Genomic DNA, 21,097 nt, shown 5'->3' on the forward strand with positions numbered 1-21,097 from the left:
TTCCAAATATTTAAAACAGTAATTTCCTTCATATCCTTAGTAGAATGCAGACAAGGAATAGAGAACTGCCAGAACAACACCACCTTAGACTGTTTCAATAATCATATTGTTGGTGCTAGTGTTGACACTGTTATTCTAAGACTGTTGAGTGTACAGGGTGGGATTAGGGTAAGACTTTGAGTGAAGTGAGTGAGACCCTTAAGGCAGAGAATTTAAGGAGGTGCCCGGGCCCTTGCACCACCCTGAGAGCATGCCTCCTTACATTTGCACAGTATGTGTCTCACTGGCCTTACCCTAGTCCTGGCCCTGTGTAGGATAAAGCAAATAAATAAATATGTTAATGTCATTAAGAACCATAATTTTTGGTGTGAAAGTGTTTGATGAAATTAAATAAAAACACTGTACTCCTAAAGTTGAATTGTCAGTATCAGCATCAAATCATAATACTTTTCTCTCTGTGATATATTTTATTTAAAAAATAAGAACAAATTTTCTAGTTCTGTCCAATGAAAAGTCCAGAAACAATGACTAGCCCAGTAGTAAGGAGCTCGTCTGGTGCCCACAGTGTGCTCTTTACAGACCACTTGCCACTAAAAGTTTCCAGGGATCTTTGGAGAAATGCACGGGGTGAACCTGGATTATCTTTTCTCACCAGAAAGCAAAGAAGCTCTTAAAGACTGCTAGGGTCAGTCAAAAAGACTCAGAAGCCAACTTGAATAAGCTGTCATTGATCATAGATGGAACAATTGGAGCATCAGTAAGACTGAAACACATTAGGTGTGTTTAATTGCATAAACTTACAATGATATCAAAAATCTCATTAATCAACTCTGGGAGATCCCAAGAAACTAACTCATTTTGGAAATGATAAACATAGGGAAAGAATTAATTATTCTGCCTTTGCTATATAAACTGTACTTCAGGATTATCAAATGATTGATGAGGGCAGTTTCTCTTCGCAGAGGCATTCCAGCTAATTAATGAAGAAAGACTGTTAGCATTAGAATGTCACCATTTTCCAACCTCTAATGAATTCATGGATCTAGACATTAATTACCAGTCTCCATTTACATCCCCAGAGAGAAACAGCAAACACTGTGTGCTTCCTGATGGAGGAGCACCATCTTACCTATGAAGCAGTCTTGCCAAATAATTGAACCTGATTTGATGAAGTCTCCAAATCCAATTATGAATTTAAAGGGAATACAGAGAATAGAGGAATGTGTTAAATGACAGTAAAGGGATATAATGAGCAAAATCCATACTGTTTCTTCATTAATAACAGTAACAAAACGCAAGAAAGAGAAAAGGTAGAAGGAAAATCTATAGGAATAGGAGAAACTTAAATGACAAAGTAACCTATAACAATATAAAGAATTCATTTTCATCCCAGTCCAAACAAATAAACTGTAAGAACAAAAATTAATAAGACAATTGGGGAAATGTGAACATCAATAAGATATACGATGATATTAGGAGTTATTGCTGATATTTTTTCCCAACTGTTTTCTTTTTATGGTTTTGAGATGTAGTTGACATATAACATTGTATTTGTTTAAGGTGTACAACATAGTGATTTGATATATGTATATACCGCAAGATGATTACCACAGTGAGTTTAGTTAATGCCCATCACTGATGTTTTTTGGTGCCTAATATGGTGTGTTTAAAAGGGAGTCCCCTTCTCTTAAGATATACAGTTGAAATGGAATGATGTTTGCTGCTAAGTGATTTAGGGTGAGGGGTGTGAGTGGGGAGACCAGGAAAACAAGATCGTCCATGAATTGGTCATTGCTGGAACTTGTGATGGGTAGATGGGGCTCATTTTACTAATTTCTTTTGTTTGGCTTATGCCTAAGTTTTTCTTTTTTCTTTTTCTTTTTTAAAAAATATACCTTTATTGATTTCAGAGAGAGGAAAGGAGAGGGAAAGAGAGAGGGAGAAACATCGATGATGAGAGAGTCATTGATCAAGCCCGCAACCGGGCATGTGCCCTGACTGGGAATCGAACCTTGATCGCCTGGATCCTAGGTCGACGCTCAACCGCTGAGCCACGCCCGGCCGGGCGCCTAAGTTTTTCCATAATAAAAAGCATTAAAGAATAAAGTAAAAAAACAAAACAAAAACGCCAATCTTAACCCAGGTGATGGGCTATCGAGGTAGCTGTCTGAACATTTTCTACATATTTGAAATGAGCCAAAATTAAGAGTAAGGATTTTTTAAAAGGAAGTCAGCGATATGGCAGGTCCCACACACCCACATGCTCTTCTAGTTCAGAGGTAGAATTTGATGTCTGTCAAAGGATCAGAAACAGCTGAAGTAAAACCAATGAGTCATTAGGAATAATCACTAAAACTTTATTATGAACACACCGAAAAGACAGTTTGCCATCTGGGAGCCCTCAAACCAAAACATGGGCTGAGACTCAGGGGTGCATTGTTAGAAAGCAGTTTATATAGTGAGAAAGCAGTGGCTTTGTTTTTCACAGTAATTGTTTATAAAATCAGAGTTTTCTTAAATGATAGGGGGATAAGTTAGTGGTTACCTTACATCAACCTTGGGAAACAGTTCGTTTTGCTTCTGATTTTCAGAGTTTCACCCAGATCAAGTGAAACTTACAAAAGTTAAGCTTTGCTTGCGTGACTAAACTGGTTTAGCACTCAGGTGCTTTTGAAGGCTGGTCTCCATTTGCTTTTAATTTTAACGTGTCATCTCTGGCTCAGGTTGTTAACCTTGTGGCTCTCCTTGGGTCACCACCTCTCCAGTGAGTCATCCCTGAGCCGCCAGCTACTGTCAGGTATACGAGATGTGTATCTGGGCGGGAAGGTAGCATGGATTACAGGGACAGCTTTGCGATGGCTTTTGTGTGTTTCAGTCCTGACGAAACCAAAGATGATGATGTTTGGAAGCCCTTTGTTTAAAGCTACTTGCCTCAGCAGACTTTGGTAGAGGGCAGGGGCTGTCAACCCAAGACGGGGTTCTGACCTGTCCTAACTCAAGCCAGGCCTTAGTGTCTTAAGCAGAGCTGGATCCTACACCTCTCGGCTCCCTCCTCCCTTTTGCAACCTTAGGGTTCTAGGGCCACTGAGGCCAAGCCTCACCCTGGCCCATCGACTGGTGCTTCATTGGACCCATTTTGCTCACTAAGAAAAACCAGGGAGGAGGGACACTGTGGTGCTGCAGGTAAAACTTAAAGCAGCCACTGGCCGCGCCCCTCAGGTACCTCTCTCAGCTAGGGGCTTCTAAGTAAGTGCATTCAGAACAACAGGTTGGCGGGTGCCAGTTCTTAAAAAGGTAACCCTTTCAGCCAGCACCTGCATTTGATGGGGAAGATCAGTGCTTAACACAAATAAGTGAGTGAGTCCTAGTTAATTTTATGCATTCCAGATTCAAACCTTCAGTCTTTCCTAAATTGTCTAATAAATTCAAGACAGACACCTACCCTGGCATTCAAGGCTCCCAGCCTACCTTTCCAGCCTTCTCTCCGCTACCTCCTCCCTCAGCTCTGTGCTCTAACCTCGCTGGACCGCCAGCTCCCCAGAGGCCAGGTGTGGAGGCGCACCTCCTGTGTCAGACACACCTGCAATCCAATGCCAAGCCCCCTGTCTATTCACAGGGGGATCTTGGGAGAGCCACTTTGAGTCTCTGAGCCTCTGTTTCCCCATCTGTGAAATGGGAGTAAAATGGAACTTAAGTGTCTTGGTGAGGATTCCATGTAATGACACTCGGGGTGTAGAAGCAGCCAGAGCTGGGAGTGTGGTTGCTCATTCACCATGAATTCACTTTCCCACTTTCTGTTGAACAACGTCTTAACCTCTCTCATTCCTCCCTTTTCCTTGTTGCTATTTTCCTCATTAAAAACCTTTCTTTTCTGTCATCTTTTATGTAGCCATCGGTACTGGATTTAGTCCTATTAGCCTTAATTTTTTTTTTTATTGTGGTAAAATATACATTATATAAAAGTTTTAGCCATTTCAAGCATATGGTTCAGTGGCATTAAGTACACCCACACTGCTGTGCATTGATTAGCACTGTCTCCCTCCAGAATGTGTTCATCTTCTCAAAAGGAAACTCAGCACCCATTAAACATAACTTTCCATTCCCTCCACAGTCCCTGGAAACCGCCATTCTGCTTTCTGTTTCTATGAACTTGACTACTCTAGGAACCTTCTGTAAGTGGAATTATCAGTATTTGTCCCTTTGTGACTGGCTTATTTCACTTAGCATAGTGTCTTCAAGGTTCATCCATGTTGTAGCAGCAGGCTGAATAATGTCACATCACATGTATATATAATGCTCATCCATTCATGTGAGTGGACACTTGGTTTGCTCCTATTAGTGTTTGAGTGTCTGGAGGATCAAGCTGGGTCCCTGGCACACAGTAGTTAATGTCAGCCTTTCAGAGTTCCAGAGACGTTCTCTTGGAACTTGAGCACAGAAGGTGAGAGAGGCCATTACCCTCCCCCCAAAAGGAAGTGGGTGAGAGCACCTTTCCAACTTGCCCCCCTGCTTCCACTCTTAGCCCTCCAATCCCTCCTGCCAACTGCAGCTAATGCAAAGATGATCATGCCAGTCCTTTTTCAGACACCTCAACAGCCCCCTAATAGCCCGAGGATCAAGTTCAATCTTTTTATGTTGGTCCACAAAATCCTTCAAGCCAGCCCCATCCTATCTCCACTCTCATCTCTTAGCACTCCTCACACCAGCTGAATTCAGCTCCTTCTAGGTCATGAAGTATATCATGCACAGATGCCAGTAGCTTTGTCTGACTGGAGCAGTTTGGTGGCTTACACCTACTCATCCTTCAGACTCTACATCTGCCTTGAATCCTTGCCCAACTAGGTGAGGGATAAATGGGATAAAGCATGTTTTCAGCTTCAAGGTACAGCAGACTTAATATACTGGGATTGATCAGGAAGGATTGTTTATTGTCTTATATCATGAGAAGTCTAGGGCTGGTTAATCCACTGGTTCAGGGCCAGCGCCCAGGCTCCAGAGAGTTTCCATCTTTCCTCTCCACCATCCTCAGGCAATCAGCTCAGCCTCTTGGCCTGGCTCCCCTCATGCTGCCACAATGGCTGCAGCAGCCAGGCAGGGGCCAGCCATGTGTCACTTTTTAGGCACAAAGAAAAACTTCTCAGAAGCCTCCTATCAGATGTCCCTGAACATTTAGTTGGCCAGAAGTATGTTACCTGCCCATGCCCCAGCTAGTCACATGGCCCAGGGAATGAGATCATGATGAATACTCAGACCACGTGAGGACTGCCCCCAGGTAGGATGGGGAAGGACCCTGCATAGTGCTGCATGAAAGGTGAACAAAATCACAATTGTTTAGCAAGGAGGGAGTGAAGGAATGGCCCTTTCTTAGTCTCTTCTGTATCCCCAGTGCATAGCCAGGACTTGGGACATAGTAGGCATTTAATAATTATTTCTTAAAGGAGATGTTAGCAGTGAGGATTGTAATCCACCCTACCATTCTTTTGACATTGTTTCTGTAAATGCTGACTGACTAATATGTAACTTGTAGATAAACAGCATGTTTGCATAAGAATCCTAGGAAATAACTTCAGGAGATAGACTCTGACTTTCAGTCATCCCAGTTCCAGGAGATTTGCTGACCTTCAACCTTAGAACTAGGATGACATAGAACCAAGATGACGAAGACCAAGATAATGCACAGCAGACCATCACTTGACCACTTCCAAGGTCCTTATCAGAATGGACTGTGCAGGCCCACACGTAGAGAACTTTTCAACCCCCTCCCCTTGATTTACTTGTTCTGCTTTCCCTCCCCCTCCTTATAAAAACCTCTGCCTGCGCTGAGATGTGGAGATGGGATTTTCAGCAAGAGTCTCCCATCTCCCTCCTCAGTTGACTGGCACTTGAATAAACCTCTTTCCTTTTTCACCAGCATCTGTCTCACGAGTTTGGTTTTTATAGTGGCAGATAGCTGAACTTGGGTTCTAGTTACAAGGTCACAATCCCAAATGGAGGATGTGGCATTCTTTGCCCTGCTCTAAGCAGCTGTAAAGTGTTGCCACCAGATGTGGGCTCCATGATGGGTCAAGGAGAGTCATCTGAATATTTCTGTGGCATGGATGTTCTTCAGAACCACCCCATTCCCTAAGCTATGATTCTGTTCTCACCAAAATATTTTATGTTGAAAGCAGAAATACCAGCTGCCAATTAAAAATGAAGTGCATTCACATATTCCAGGAGAAATGAACCACTGTATCTTATCTAATCATTTGGCAGAGTGAAATATTGGCAAGGGTTCAGCAAAACAAGCACATCCGCTCACTATTTATTAGAATTGACATTGATACAAACTTAGGGAAAGGTAATTTGGTGATAATGCTTCAAAATAAGTTTAGGTGTGTAAGTGAGTCTTTGGCCTCAGCAGTTCTCCATGTAGGAACATGACATCTGGAATCCACACAAGGCTGTGCAAAGATATGTGTGCAGGAACATTCATGGTGTGTTATTTGTGATACTAAAAAGCTATATTCATTTGAAACATCCATGAGTGCGGATTGGCCAGGTAAATTCCAGGGCAACCTTGACCAAGAAATTTGATGCTGTTAATAAAACTAAGTAGATACTATGCTTAATCTTAGCCAAAAGTCTGAGAAGCAATAGAACCTATAGTTAACAATATGGTATTATGCATTTCAAAATTTGTCAAGTGTTGTTAAACACACACACACACACACACACACACACACACTAAACAAAGGAAACTAAGAGGTGTTGGACATGTCTGTTACCAAGATTATTTCACAAGTATTTGCATATGTCCAAACTCATCAAATTGTACACATTGAATACGTACAATTCTTTGTGTATCAATTATACCTCAAGCTGTTAAAGATGAAATAGATCTACAGGTGTTGAAAGATGCCCTTGAACTACTGCTAAGTGAAAAGAACACATTGCAAAGTAGCATTTATATCAATATGCAACTTCGTTATTTGTATTATAGGTATATGCTTTCTATTTGCCCAGTATAAATCATTTTGAAAAATTTAACAAAACTGTGATGTCTGAAGTGAACTAATGATATCTGATGTAATAAGCTGCCAACGCTGCCTGGTGTACACAATAGAACTTTATTTCTGGCTTGTAAAGTCAAAAGCAGGTATCCTGACCAGCACACCTGTCTCCTCCAAGCAGTAATCCAGATGGAGTTCAGTTCTATCCTGGGGCCTTACATTTCCATGGGGGGGCGGGTCTCAGGAGGTAGGCCTGTGGGAAGTTTTCTGGGGCCAACCTGCAAGTGGTGCACTTCACTTCTGCTCTTCCCCATTGTCCAGAACATGGGGAAGGCTGGGAGAACAGGGCCAGTTGTGTGCCTGCTGAGAGTGGGAAACAGGTTCTGATGAACACATTGTAGTGCCCTACAGTCACACAATTGGTAATGTTTGACTATTTTGAATGAGCAGATATTACTCTTGTAATAGTAAATATAAATAAGACTGGGTAAATAATTCTCATACTGGGTCTTTCTGACCCCATCAGGACCAGGATAGGAGTGCTTCCCACTGTGAGAAATGATTAATGTTCCTACCCTAGAAATCAGCCTCAGGCTGGATCAGGTTCTCAAACCCCATGTGAAGGTGAAAAGCAGACCCTGGGTTTGGTGACTCCATGAAGTTGCTGTCTCTCTGAGTGTCGTAGGCAGAATAATCCCCTGCCACAGTGTCCACGTTGTAATCCCCAGAACCAGGAAATAATATGTCACGTCACATGGCAAGGGGAAATTAAAGTTACAGAAGGAATTAAGGTTGCTAATTAAGCTGGCTTTAAAATAAAGAGATTATCCTGGATTATCTAGATATATCCAATTTAATCACAAGGCTACTGACACCAGGAAGAGGAAGGCAGAAGTGTGAGATCCAAGAGATTGGCTTTGTGAGAAAGATTCAGTTGACCATTACTGGCTTTGAAGATGGTGGAAGGGGCCACAAGCCAAAGGATGTGGGTGGCCTCTAGTCTCTGCAAAGTAGAAGGAAGTGGATTTCCCTCTAGATCCTCCAGAAGAAAATGCAGCTCTGCCAACGTGTGGACATTAGTGCTGTGAGATATATTTCAGATTTCTGACCTGGTTATGGCATCAAACTGACTCTGGTTGGAATCCTTACCTCACTTTGAGCAAGTCACTTCATCTCTCTCTGCCTTACTTTCCTCATGTGTAAGATGGAGATGATAATGCTCTTAGGGTTGTTGGGGATAACAAATGACATGTAGGATACGCTCCATAAAAAACAAACACCCTTGACACCAGGTGAGAAGACTCTTTCCTTTACTTGCCTCTGGGAAGTTCCAGCTCAAGCCATTTTGTCTAATGTTTTGTAAGGCATTCATGAAATATGGTAAGAAGACATAAATCTCAATGTACTACAAGTTCATGCAGATCGTTGCATGAGTAACAGAGGCTTTTCTGCGATCCTGGCAAAGGAGAGAGCAAAGGGTCCAGAGCTCCCTCCTCAGCCTCCCCACTGCCAAGATCCCTTGTGCCTATGCCCACAGGTGGGTTTGGTTTCCACCTGGGCAAAGAGTCACCTTATGTCCCATCACCCTGTCCTCTTGAGGTGGGGAAACTTGTTTTTCTCTCCTGATTGAGACAAAGTTCACAGGCGTTGATGAAACAACTACTTGATGCCTCAAAAACGCACGTGCCATTGATGAAACTTCCTGATAGAGGAGATGGGTGGGGTTTCTACCTATAAAAGGGAAGGCTGCTCTCCTCCTGACTCAGCGCCCCTCCTGTTCTCCAGCGTGATCTGGTCTGGTAAGAAGTTTTATTCCTTTAACTACCCAGCCCAACTTCGCCCCTGAGTGAAGAGACCAGGACTTGAGGTTTAATGGGGAAAACCTTTTGGTACTAATTGTTATTGTTATTTCAGAGAAGGCATGTTTCCAATTGTTTTTCTTTAAATCTGGATGAGGGGCCAGGGAGGAGCCCTCATGAACTGGTGCTAGGGGTTTATATCTGGCCAAAGTAAAATTGCTCATGGTTTCCATTTCATCAAAACCTCTTCAAGACAGATGCAGCTTTGGGAGACACAGTGCCATCTCCCAGGAGGGTGGCAATCCTGGCCTTTGATTACCAGGAAAAAGCTGCAGGCCCGCAGAGAATCTTTAGAGTCCAGGGGTGGGGAACCGAACCTTTTTTCTGCCAAGGGCCATTTGGATATTTATAACACCATTCGAGGGCCATACAAAATTATCATCTTAAAAATTAGCTGCTGTATTTTGTCAAACATTTAATTAACTCACCCTTAATGTGATGGCTAGAACTGCTTCTCTTTGGTGAGGCCTTAGCAGGGCCAAACCAAATGATTTCCAGCCTGTGGGTCAGACGTTCCCCACCCCTGCTTAGAACCCACCTAAGGTGTCTTCTGTTTGCTCTGCATATTGGTAGAATTTTCATAACATCCTCGCTTTATACCCTGAAAGGCAAGTCTCTGCCAGGGCAAGTTGAGACCACCCCAACTTGATGACATCTCTGTTTGAATTCATGTGCTGTGTTGCTAATTCTAAAAGAAATATTTGCTCATTGTAGAAAATATGAGAAATATAAAAATTTTTTAAAATGAGAAAGAACCCGAAAAAGTCACCAATGGACCTACCACTCCTGTTACTATATTGTTCTTTTTCTTCTTCCAGTTTTTTTCTTGATACTAATAGTTTTATATCCTTACCTTTGGCGAATGTATTTGATGAGCTTTCTCCACATAGAATGATTGTGTTGTGGGGCGAACCCTCTCATAGCTGTCTAGGATTGCACAGCCTGTCCCCTGTGGTCTGGGAGGCGGGTGCTGATCTTGCACAGAGTCCTGCAAGCTCAAGAGAAGTGGGAGGTGGGGTTGGCATGGATTTTTCTGATGATATGCTCGTTTCGGAATTTTGAACATCACAGAAATGTGTCTGTCATCCTGAGCCTCAGAAATAACCGCCACTCCTTGGTCTCCGTTACGTCCAGATTTATCTAGGCAGTTAGAAAAATAGGCAAGGATATATAAAAGTATTATTTAATCAGAAGCACAATCTTGCTGTCTGGAGCTGGGCAGCTTCCCTTTCCACCTCATAATCACTCGCATCTCTGCAGCACGTACAGATCCCTCATTCTTTTCCATGGTTGCCTAGAATCCCCTTGTTTGGATCTCCCATGTTCCCTTGATTGCTATCGACTGTCTCTTGGGTGTTTACAACTTTTTCTTTATGGAATGTGGGAGTGGACACTCTTGCTCGTGAGCCTGTCTGCACAGGGTGCGATTCCCGTCGGAGGAAGTCTCGAGATGGGTTTGTGAGCATCACATTTACCAGGAGCAGCCAAACCACCCCGCAGAAAGGCGGGCAGTTCCCGTTGTCATGAGCTGCCTGTTTTTGCAACATGCTTTTCACCGTAGAACATTATCAACCTTTTAAAAATGTTGCCAGTTGCACAATTTTTGCACAAGTGAATGGATTATTATGGTCTTCTTGGCATTTCTTTCATTATTAGTGAAGTTAGGTTGACCATCTTTTAATCCGTTTATGCCCCTTGGCTGCTATCCTGCAGGTAGTTTAGTCTTTTTCTTAACAATGTTGAAGAGTCCCTTGTATATTCAGGATAACAATCCTTTGCTTGTCGTTTGTTGTTAATATTGTTCCCCAAGTTGCTGTTATTTGGCTCTGCTTTGGGCGATCCATTCATTATAGCTGGTAGTTTTTGTGAATTTGCCAAGTACCAGGTGCTCTGAAAATTGCTTTCCATGAACTGTCTCGTTCAATTCTTACAATGGACTGTTGAGATAGGTCCTGTTATCACCCCCCTTTAACAGGTGAGGAATTTAAGTCATGAAACTAGGAAAGGCTGAAGCAGGACTTGAGCCCAGGCCTCCTTTACAGAATGTCATCTATGTGGCTCTTTTAGGTTCCCCCAAAGTGAACCCCAAGACAGGATTTGAGTGCAGTTCATTTGGGATGTGATCCCAGGAAAGAGTAAAAGGGGTGGGGAAGTGAGATGGGGCAGGAAGGAAACCAATACCGCTGCATTAACGAGCAGGTCACCCCTGTGGGCATCTGGCCTCGATCTTCTGGGAGACTGGGTAGCAAAGGCCTTCAGATCAACCCGTGAGGGACAACAAGCAGGGCCTTTGTCATCCATTCCCTGTATCACTGGCTGAAGTCGGCTTCTCAAGGTCATTAACTCCCTGGCACTTGTGACCTGCCCCGAACTGGACAAGTGCTTTCCTTGTGGCCGGAGGAACTCGGACAGAGAACCACAGACAGTTGCAGTGTGAAGTGCAAGTTGCAAGTCAGGGGGTGTGGGAGAAGGGCAGGAGAGGACAGAACTGCCACCGCAGCCAAGTTTATCTTTTTTTTTTAATTTAAATAGGGGCATTTTTGATCAAATTCTTATACATTAAAGAAAAACTCCTTTCTTCCAATGCAACATTCTATATAGCCCTCTCAATTTTGGCCAGCTCCTCCTTCCTGCCACCCACCGCCCGTGGGTATTACATAGGAAGGAATTCATCTTTCTTGCTCCTTCCCTGGCAGGTTTGCCTTCCGAGGTCCAGGGGCCAGCCCAGAAGCGGAGCCCTGGGGACCTCTGCTCAGGAGCCTCTCCCGGGGTATTCTGGCAGAATGCCCGTGCTGGGAAGGGTGTGGCCCTGGGGCCTGCGCCTGCAGTCACTTTGGAGCAAGATATTAAGGGAGGCCAGGCGGGCTTTCCTCCGCCCCAGCCACTCTCCCTGCCTGGGGCACGTTCCCAGGCTTCTCTTTCCACCTCCATTTGAAACCTTCTCCCTACAAAGGAGCTGAAAGGGGGGGACAACTGTTTTGTCTTGGTCCCTCTAAGACTTTGAAGGTGTGAGTAGCCTCAGTTTGCTCAACAGTGAGAAGAACAGACATTACCAATATCAGGAATGGAAGCATGGATATAACTAGGGACCCTACAGACATGAAATGAGGAAGGAATGTAACGAACAACTGGATGTCAGTACATCTGAAATTTTAGATGCAAAAAATTCTCTGAAAGACATAAATTGCAAAGGATGGGTTCAGGAAGAAATAGAAAACTTAAATTGCCTTAAAGCAATCACAATTTTTTTTTAAAATCTGCCTTGCAGAAAAGCTGTGAGAATGAGAGATAACGTGTATAGATTTCCCAGCCATGTTTTTGTCTAGTTAATGATTTATGATGCACTTATAACAAACAATGCAAATATTTCATGATCGGAAGAACTACCTTATGTTATAAGAAAAAAAATCCTCCATGTAGCCTCGCCATTAAAATCTCTCTTCCACCTATCTCTTCCCCTACTAGTCCCAAACATTATCTGCTTTACTTATTAGACTTGATACAAAATGATTTATCCTTATTACTAAAAATACATTCCTTTCTTGCCCAGATGAATGCACTGCAGGCCTAGACCACCTCTCAGTACCAGCCAGAAGTTTGGGTGTGCAGAAGCCAGAAGGCTAGGTTATCCACTGTCCCTGCAACCCCATGGGTCCCTGACAGTGACCTAGCAAGGCTCTGTATTCAGCGACAGTGCCAGGACACGGCACCACAGCCGGGGCCTGAATAAATAAGCAGTGACCCAGAGTTAGTGGTGTCAGGACATTTCTCTGTGGGTCTTGCCAAGATATTCATTTCTAAGAAGTCCCTGGCTCCTTGAGGCGCTTTTCTCATTGGCCACATGCCTCCCCTTGCAGACAGTGTTGCACAATTGGTTCTCCAAGCAGAGGCCAGGTCCTGTCCCTTTCCTGTCACAGCCTTGCCCAACAGGAAGACTGCTCCAAGCCAGAGCAGGTGGCATGTGTCTGCTGGACTGAGCACAGGCTTCTGGGAAATGGCCAAGGGCTCCTGCAGCCACCAGAGGGGTGATGCGGTGGGGGTGGGGAGAGGGTCTACAGATCAGCATTCAGATCCTCTGAAGGGAAGCTCAGAGCTGGGGTCTGGGGGACCTGCGGATCAGAGAGAGACCCAGAGATCTGCAGGGCTGGAAGGGGCCTGTCAAATTTCAACCAACAACTCGTTCGTCAGGTGGGGAAACTGAGTCCCAGGGAGAGAGAGGGAGTTGGCCAGAACAGCACAGTGAGTTCTTTCCAGCTTCCTCCATGGCTCCCTCTGCCCGAGCTGGTGGGGTTGTTGTCAGCGAGCAGGTGAGCCTGGACCACGGAGCATTGTGGAACATGGAACAAGCAGAGGAGCCTGGCTTTCCCAGAATCCTACCCAAAGGCGGGAGGGCTGTGTGGAGGGAGCTTCCCTGCTCAGCCCAGGGCTTTCCCCAGCCCTGCTTTCTCCTTTGGCCAGATGTCACAGGCCTGAAATGCCACCATTGACACTCCTTCTTTGCGGGGGCCTCTCTGCTGTTCGGTTTCAAATACAATGTCCTCGGGGAACAGAACACTGTCAAAGCAGAGTGACAGGAACGTTGTGTTCCTGTCCTGATGACGCCAACACCCCCTGAGTGCTGCCTCCCTGTTTTCGGTTGGGTGGCCTGGTGGGCGGTGGACACTGCCTCTGCCCACCTCCCAAGATGATTTCAAGGATCATTCAAGATAATAGAAGTTTTTTGAGAACCAAGTGCAGCTCCCCCGTAGAAGGTGGTTCTAGGTCATGATTTTGCCTGAGGGCTGTGTTCCCTGGCAGGTAGCTGGAGGGAGGGAAGGAGACCAGGGAGAGTTATGAAAGCCCAGGCAAAGGGCTCTGTTTCCCAGGGCAATAGCCTGGGCCATTTTCTTAGGCAGAGTCTGTCCCTGGGCCTTGATTTCCAGCTCCATCTACACACCAGGCAGCCTCTGTGTGTTCAGTTGTTTATCTGACAAATATTTATTGAGCCCCACCCCCCCACCTCCCTGCCCACTCGGCTCCAGGGCAGCCCTGGACTCAATGCTGAAAACACGTTAGGGGCAAAACCAAGACCAACCTCTGCCTTCAAGGGGCACAGCCTAGGGGAGGCACAGCCTGGGGGAGGCTCAGGCAGACAGGAGAACAGAAGCACAAATCACATACGATCCTCTCGATCACTGTCATTGCTGTTGGTGTTCAGCTGCCTCCTTAGCATCGCCCCTTGGACATCTAAAGGCATCTCTAAGTTACTCGAGGGAAGCCAAGTGTTTTACTTCACCCTCCCCAGCCTATCACATCCGCCGTGTTACCAAAGCCAGAGCCCCGAGCCCTCCTTGCTGCTCCCTCTCACTGTCACTGACTCCTTCAGCAAGCCCGTCGTTTCCACCACCCAAAGCTCTCTTCAAACACATGCTTCTCTGGCCGTCAACACTGCCACCGTTCAGGTGAAGGCGACACTGCCTCTTACCCTGACCATTGCCAGCTTCCTAACCAGTCTCCCCGCTGCCCCTTTCTCATCTCCTCCTCATCTGTCCTTCATTCAGAGCAAAATACGGTCTTAAAAGATCAAATAATCCCATCAACCCTCTGCCTTCCCCGGCTCCCCTGTGCTCTCAGGAGACCCAAGTGCCACAGCCTGGTCAGAGAGCCCCGAGTGACCTGGCCATGGCCAGCCTCACGGACCTTGCTTGAGGCCTCCCCCTGCACCCATGGTGACCTTTTATTGGTGACAATGCTGAGCTCTTGCTCATCTCAGGGCCTTGCCCCTGGCTGTTTCCTCTGCCTGGACAAGCCCTTTTCTTAGAGCTTCACCAGGCTGGTTCCTTCTCATTCCGTGGGCTCAGCCTCAATGCCACCTCCTCAGAGAGGCAGTGCAGACCCTCACCCAGCCCTTCTCCCCACCAAGTGCCTCCCAACACTGTTGGCATTTGTCTCACCCTGGTCACAATCGGCCATCGTGCATTCCTTTGTGTGCTCTGTGACTGGTGGTCGCCCCCACCTTGTCTGCATGGTTTGCAGTGTGAATCTGTGGTCAGCGTGTGATAGGCCCCAGTAAACTTTTGTTAACTCAATGTGTTCCCACACCACACCCATCCCAGGAGAGGTGAGAGCAATAGCTCCTTAGAAAGCCTGGGAAAATGTGGCTCCAGAGCCCAGGAGAGTAAGTTCTAGCGATGCCTTCACTCCGAGTACCAGCATGGTGAGGGCACTGCAGGACCTGGACCCTGTTCCCTCTCCCTGGTGTGGTGGTCCTCAGATTTTTCTTTCAGAAGAACTATTTAATGGATTCTTGATTCCCCCATCACTGATGTAGGGGCACCTGCATCAGGATTTTCATTCATTCATTCATTTATTCGTTCATTCATTCATTCATTGATAACTTCCTGAGAACCTGGAGTCAGAAAACCCAGGCCAAGGTATGACCTCTGTCACCAACCTGTTGTGTAGCTTTGGTCAGGCCTCTGCCCCATTCTGGGCTGTTTGCTTCTGTGTCAAATGGGAGGTGTGAGCTGCATCTGATGGACTAACTCCCTGACTCCATTAGAAAGTGCTCGGGTACATGGCCCAAGTGGGACCACATGGGCTGTGGGATGCCTGACTCAGAGCCAGAGTGAAGCCTGAGTCTTGGCCTCACTCACGGCAAGGAGACAACAGTTGGCTTCCCACTGGCCTTTGTCGGCGTCCAGCCCCAGCTAGTGTCTGGGAATGGAGGAAAGCAAGACAGGGAGCAAAATCTGGATCACAGGCCCACCAAGCCTCCTTCCCTCCACCACCCATATTCCCAGGCTCGCTCTGCCTCCCTCTGAGCCGAGCTTTCTCAAAGGCCATGGAGGTTACCCAGGCCTCACACAGTCACTGTTCCACTCTGTGGGAGGAGGGGGAGCCCAGAGCAGGCGGTCTAGCCGACTTCCCAAAATAGGCCCAAATCTCTTCCCTAGTGAACAGAATGAAAATAACCCGGCATTCTGAAGTTCAAGGCCAAGGCAGGGTGGAGGTCCCAGCAGAAGTGGGTCTGAGGCCGGGATATGGCGGGAACAATCATGTGCTTTGGCAGGCAGAAAGGACTTTTCCTTCCATGCACTTTAAGCGGATGCTTCTCCCCCAGCTCTTGAAAGGAACTTCCTTAGGCCAAGGAACAGCCGCCCCTGGAAGAATCTGCATGGAAACTGGTCTCCCTGGCTTTTGTCTCAGGGGTCAGATCTGTGTCCCCACCCCTACCCTCACAAGTGAAAACAGGATGGATGAATTCTCCTGATGTTCTTTCTCCTGTGTACTTGGTCGTCTCACTAGAGAGTCCCCACCCCCACTTCAAGGGCCTGGCAGTTTATGAAACTAGTTTATACTAAGGTGTGGACAATGCCCTGCTGGCTTTCCCCTGCTCTCAGCCTCTAGCTATGAACTTCTGGAACACAGGGTCTTTTTTATTCCTCTTCATAGTTGCATAGGACCAAGTGCAATGTCAGTGTTGTGTGGATAATAATAACAATGACAATAATGATAATAATAATAATAAATAATAATAACAGCTAGCCCTGGCCGGTTTCACTCAGGGGTTAGAGCGTCGGCCGCGGACTGCAGGGTGCCGGGTTCAATTCTGGCCAAGGGCAAGTACCTAGGCTGCTGGCTCGTCCCTGGCCCTGTCAGGTGTGGGAGGCAACCCACTGCTGTGTCTCTCTCACACTGATGTCCCTCTCTCCCCCTTCCACTCTCTCTGAAAAGCAATGGGAAAAATATCCTTTAGTGAGGATTAAAAAAAATAATAATAACAGCTAACAATTCCGGAGCATTTTCTAAATGGCACACACTGATAAGGGCTTTACTTATATTATCTTATCTCATCAACACCCCATGGAGAGGTAATATTCTTATTCTGATTTTACAGAGAAGGAAGCCAAGACTCACAGAGGTTAAATAACTTATCCAGAATCTCACAGTGGTACAGCCAGGGTTTAAATCAAGGCCATCTGTCTCCACCTCTAACCCAACAAGCTAGATAAGTTCAAACCAAGATTAGCCAGGCTCTCTCTACAGTTATCTTTTATAAGATAATACTTAATCCCTCAAAAATGTGTCTCTGGTGGTGGAATTTTAGGCATGTTCATAGGCTTCCATGAGAGGGAGTGGGGGTTTCTTCCAGCAAGTCCCCAAATCACAACTGTCCTGATTTTGAAGAGGACCTGGAATGAGGCCAATCAGTGCGTTCTCCTTCCCCCCCTTTCTCCTTCCTGCCGTTCCTCCCACCTGACTGTGGGAACTGCAGGAGCCCCTAGGATGCCCAGCTACGTGGTGAGCCCTGGAAAAGGCTCGGGGAAGCCAAGCCTTTGCTGGAGATGGGGGCCTTACCTTGGGTTTGCTCTAAGCCCCCACTTTCAGGAGGTCCCCATTGTTCCTCCTCATGGCTTGGTAGTTTCCTTGGGATCATTTAGCACAGGGTGCTCAATCATGTCTTGTCTGTTTCCCACGCTGGATGATGTCCCACAGGACCAGGCTCTGTCTGGTTTATAAGAAGATCCCCAGGCACAAGCACAGGGTTGGGAGCGCAGTAGGTCTTCAGAAAACGGCAGCTATTTGGGAAACTGACCCTGGAGCCCAGCTGCCTCTCCTGCTTCCAGCCTTTCTGGGGCCCAGAAGCTGGGGAGAAAGTCATGACTTGGGGATGGTTTTCACCTAGACCTCTCCTTGAAGGAGGCAGCCTATCATGTGTGTGAGCCACAGGCTCCCCACCCCCCATCTCATCTCCCTGGCCTGGGTCCTGCCTCTCCTCCCCTGGGAAGCCCTCCATGGTGAGCCCCACCCACGGGCACTGCCTCTGGGCGTCCACACCCTGCACTCTCCTGCTCTGGGGAAAATAGGGGAAAAGACTTGGTTTCTTTAGGGTTCAGAACAGGGCTACCAGTTCGAGAGCAATTCCTCCCCCCTTCTTCGCTTCCCTCTTTTTCTCACACAGAGCTGCTCCCTTATCTTTCCTTCTCTTTTTTCCTTCCTTCTTGCCTCTTTTCTTCTTCTTTCTCCCTCCCCTCTGTTTCCTTCCCCTCCTCCCATTGTGTTCCCTAAAGGACTTGGGCCCTGCTGACTTCAGCTACAGGCCTCACGTTGGGCCTCTGGGCCGTGGGGCTGCTCAGCACTGCGCTCAGGCCCACTCAGCTCCACCGCTTGCCAGCTGCGTGGCCTTGGACAAGTTGCTTTACTTCCCTGAGCCTCTGTTTCCTCATTTTTCCAATGACAACAATCTTTGCCTTGCTATGGTGCTGTAAGAGTCCACAGACGATGACCAGAAAGCCTGGCAGGGAGAGGTGCTGGGTGAGTGGTGGGCGCCCACTTGGCTCAGGGCTGACAGCCACACTGGGGCCCTTCCTCCACCCCCCTCTTCCGGGCCTGGCTGGGCCAGATGGTGGGAGCAGGGAAATGCCCCAGAGCTGCACGCTCCTGATCTATTTTGAGAAGCCTCCTGTTTCCTTTCCTGCCTGGGGCCATGTGGTGGCTGCGGGTCTCCACTCGCAGGATGGGCTCAGAGCTGGACCTCATCCTTCCTCTGCCTCTCACCCCAGCCCTCCCTTCCTTCTGGCCTGGGCCCTGTGAGCCCCCACATCCTGGCTTCCAGCTCAGGTACCACAGTCTCCACCAGGCAGGGGAGGAGGTCAGGCACCCCGAGGGGCTTTGAGTCTGAGCTGGTCCTGTGTCTGTGATATTGAGAAAATGGGGTCTGGAGCCCCCCTTCCAGCCCAGGCCCCCGCAGGTCCAGTCTTGCCCTCAGAGGCTGTCAGCATCTTCAGTGGACGTGCAGCACTGAGGCTGAGGGCTGGGTAGAATCATCTGTATTCCACTCACAGCTTCCTTCACAGCCACCTCAGGGTCTGGCAGAGAGACATGGCCACCCAGGATGCTGGCCCAGCTTGGAGGTCAGGCAGTCCCTTGGCTTGGGGCCTGGCTCATCTGAATTCTAGGCCAGTAGGGGAAGCAGAGGCCTTACATTCCTCAGTCACCATGCCAGAAACCTGGGAGCAACCCTTGCTTCCTCTCTCTCCCTTACTCCTCTCTGCACAGACCTTGGACCCCGGTGCCTGGCTTTGAATCCCACATCCCTCATTTACTAGATCTGTGACCTTTTACCTCTGTATCTCAATTTACTCATCTGTGAAATGGAGATAAGGTGAGTCCCTGCTTCATGGGCCTGCAAGGAAGAGATATTGCGTTAATACTGGTAAAGTGCTTAGGACAGTGCCTGGCACATAGTAATTGCTCAGAAAATGTTAGCTCTTATTATCTAATTGGTCAACAAGGTCTACCCACTCCAATTCTTTTACACCACATCTGTCAACCTCTCACAGAGTGCTTCCTAACCCTTCTCGCTGGCTTCACCACCTCTGTTCTCCACCCTGCTAAAGCCAGGGACATCTTTCTAAATAAAAAATGTAACTTGTGGCCTACTGTGTGCTATAGAAATAAACTAAACTAAGTATGAAGCTTTCACTGTAGTTTGTTCAAGTCCCAGCCCTGCTACTGGGTGGCATTGTGCAAGTTCCTAAGCTCTTGGAGCCTCAACTTTGTCATCTGCAAAATGGGCTCCTAGAGAATTTGTCTCATGGGTGAGCTGTGAGGATGCAGTGAGATATTGTTTGTAGAGTGCACTGAATTTTTTAAGTAGCAGCTCTCAGATAAGGACGGTGAGGCTGGTGTCAGTCTATTCCTCCTAACTTTTAAAAGTTCATGTTGACTTAGCTTGGCATTCAAGGCTCTCCACGATCTGGTTCCAGGAGGCGCCTCCTCAGCCCCCCACCAGCCCTGTCTCTAACAAGACAGTGTCCATGCTCCTCAGGCCACCCCAACTATCTAACCACTCTCTAAACAACTCAAACCTCTCATACCCCTGGCCTCTGCATAGACCCTCTCCTTTCTTAGAGTTTGTCTCTCTCTCTCTCTCTCTCTCTCTCTCTCTCTCTCTCTCTCTCACACACACACACACACACACACACACCCCACCACACACATTCTTTTCTTGACAATCAACCTCATTTCTTCAAGGCCGCTTCAGTTACTTGCCACTGCTACGTAAAGTCTTTCTTGCCTCCCAGGGGGGACGAGTCCCTCCTAAACCCGGATTCTTCCTGCCAGGTGCTCATGCCAACGGTACATCCCTTCCATCCCCATGGTATGTCATTGCCCTGTGGCCACAGGCCTGTCCCCTCAGCCTGTGGAGCCGAGCACTGGCTGGGCATAGTAGCGTTTGATAAGTGTATGCACAGATGCTGAGATAGCTCTGGTGGGATCAATGGCTGAAAGGAAGTGAGAATGTGGAAGAGGGGCAGCTGCTCTTGAAAGCCTTGGCTCGGAATTGGTGCACGCTGCTCCTGGCAGGTGCCATTGCCCAGAGCTCCGTCACACGGACACGTCTGAGAGCAAGGTGGTGGGATACGGGAGCTAGCCCCGTGCCTAGAAAGAGGGGAGAGTGGACTTTGGTGAATGTCTCTGCCAATACAGTCAGCACTCTGACTTCGTTTTTCTAGCTCCTGTGTGTATGGGACCTTAAGGCAGACCCCCAGGCCACAGTGAAAAGGGTTGGGCCACTGACCTGGCTGCCCCCAGCGGGGCCACGGGTGGGCTGAAAGGACTTGAGAAAGTCATGGGCTCCAGCCCCACCTGGTCTGTTGGGCAGGTGGAGCTAGAGAGACTGACCATTGAGGGTGGGGTAGCTCAGGGAAGCCCACTGGGGGTGGGAGGGTGGCTGTACCTCAAGCATTCCTCTTGGGGGCCTGAGGCTCTCAGGGTGTAGGACAGAGGTTTGCAGCTGGAGGGGTCCAGACCCTGGCAGGCTGCAGCTCTTTTGTCCTTGTCAGGAGGGGCTGGGCTGTGCCCTGAGTATGGCCTCCCAGATGGTCACAGCTGCTTAGAGGAGAAATATCTGCAGCCCAGCACCATCCAGGGAGCTGAGACGGGGCCTGTTTCCATGACCAAGTGCTCTCAGATGCAGTTTGAAAGGCTCTTTGAAAGCCAAGTTTCTCCTTCCCCCAACACTTGCAGCCACTGGAAGCAGAAACTGGCCCCGCTGGGTGAGCAGCATCACTCAGCCCGGACACCTGGCACCCGGCTCCCGGGCTTCCTGCCCACTCCGACGCCGGCCCCTCTCAGCCAGTCCTACACCAATGCCAAGAATCGCAGGAAACTGAGCAGGGAGGATCCTCATTGACCACCGAGTCCAGCGGTCCTCAGTGGAGATGTTTGGAACATAGTGGGGGCATTTGGGGGTGCTAG

This window comes from Miniopterus natalensis, chromosome 11 (genome assembly GCF_054644295.1).
Source record: "Miniopterus natalensis isolate mMinNat1 chromosome 11, mMinNat1.hap1, whole genome shotgun sequence".
NCBI lineage: Eukaryota > Metazoa > Chordata > Mammalia > Chiroptera > Miniopteridae > Miniopterus > Miniopterus natalensis.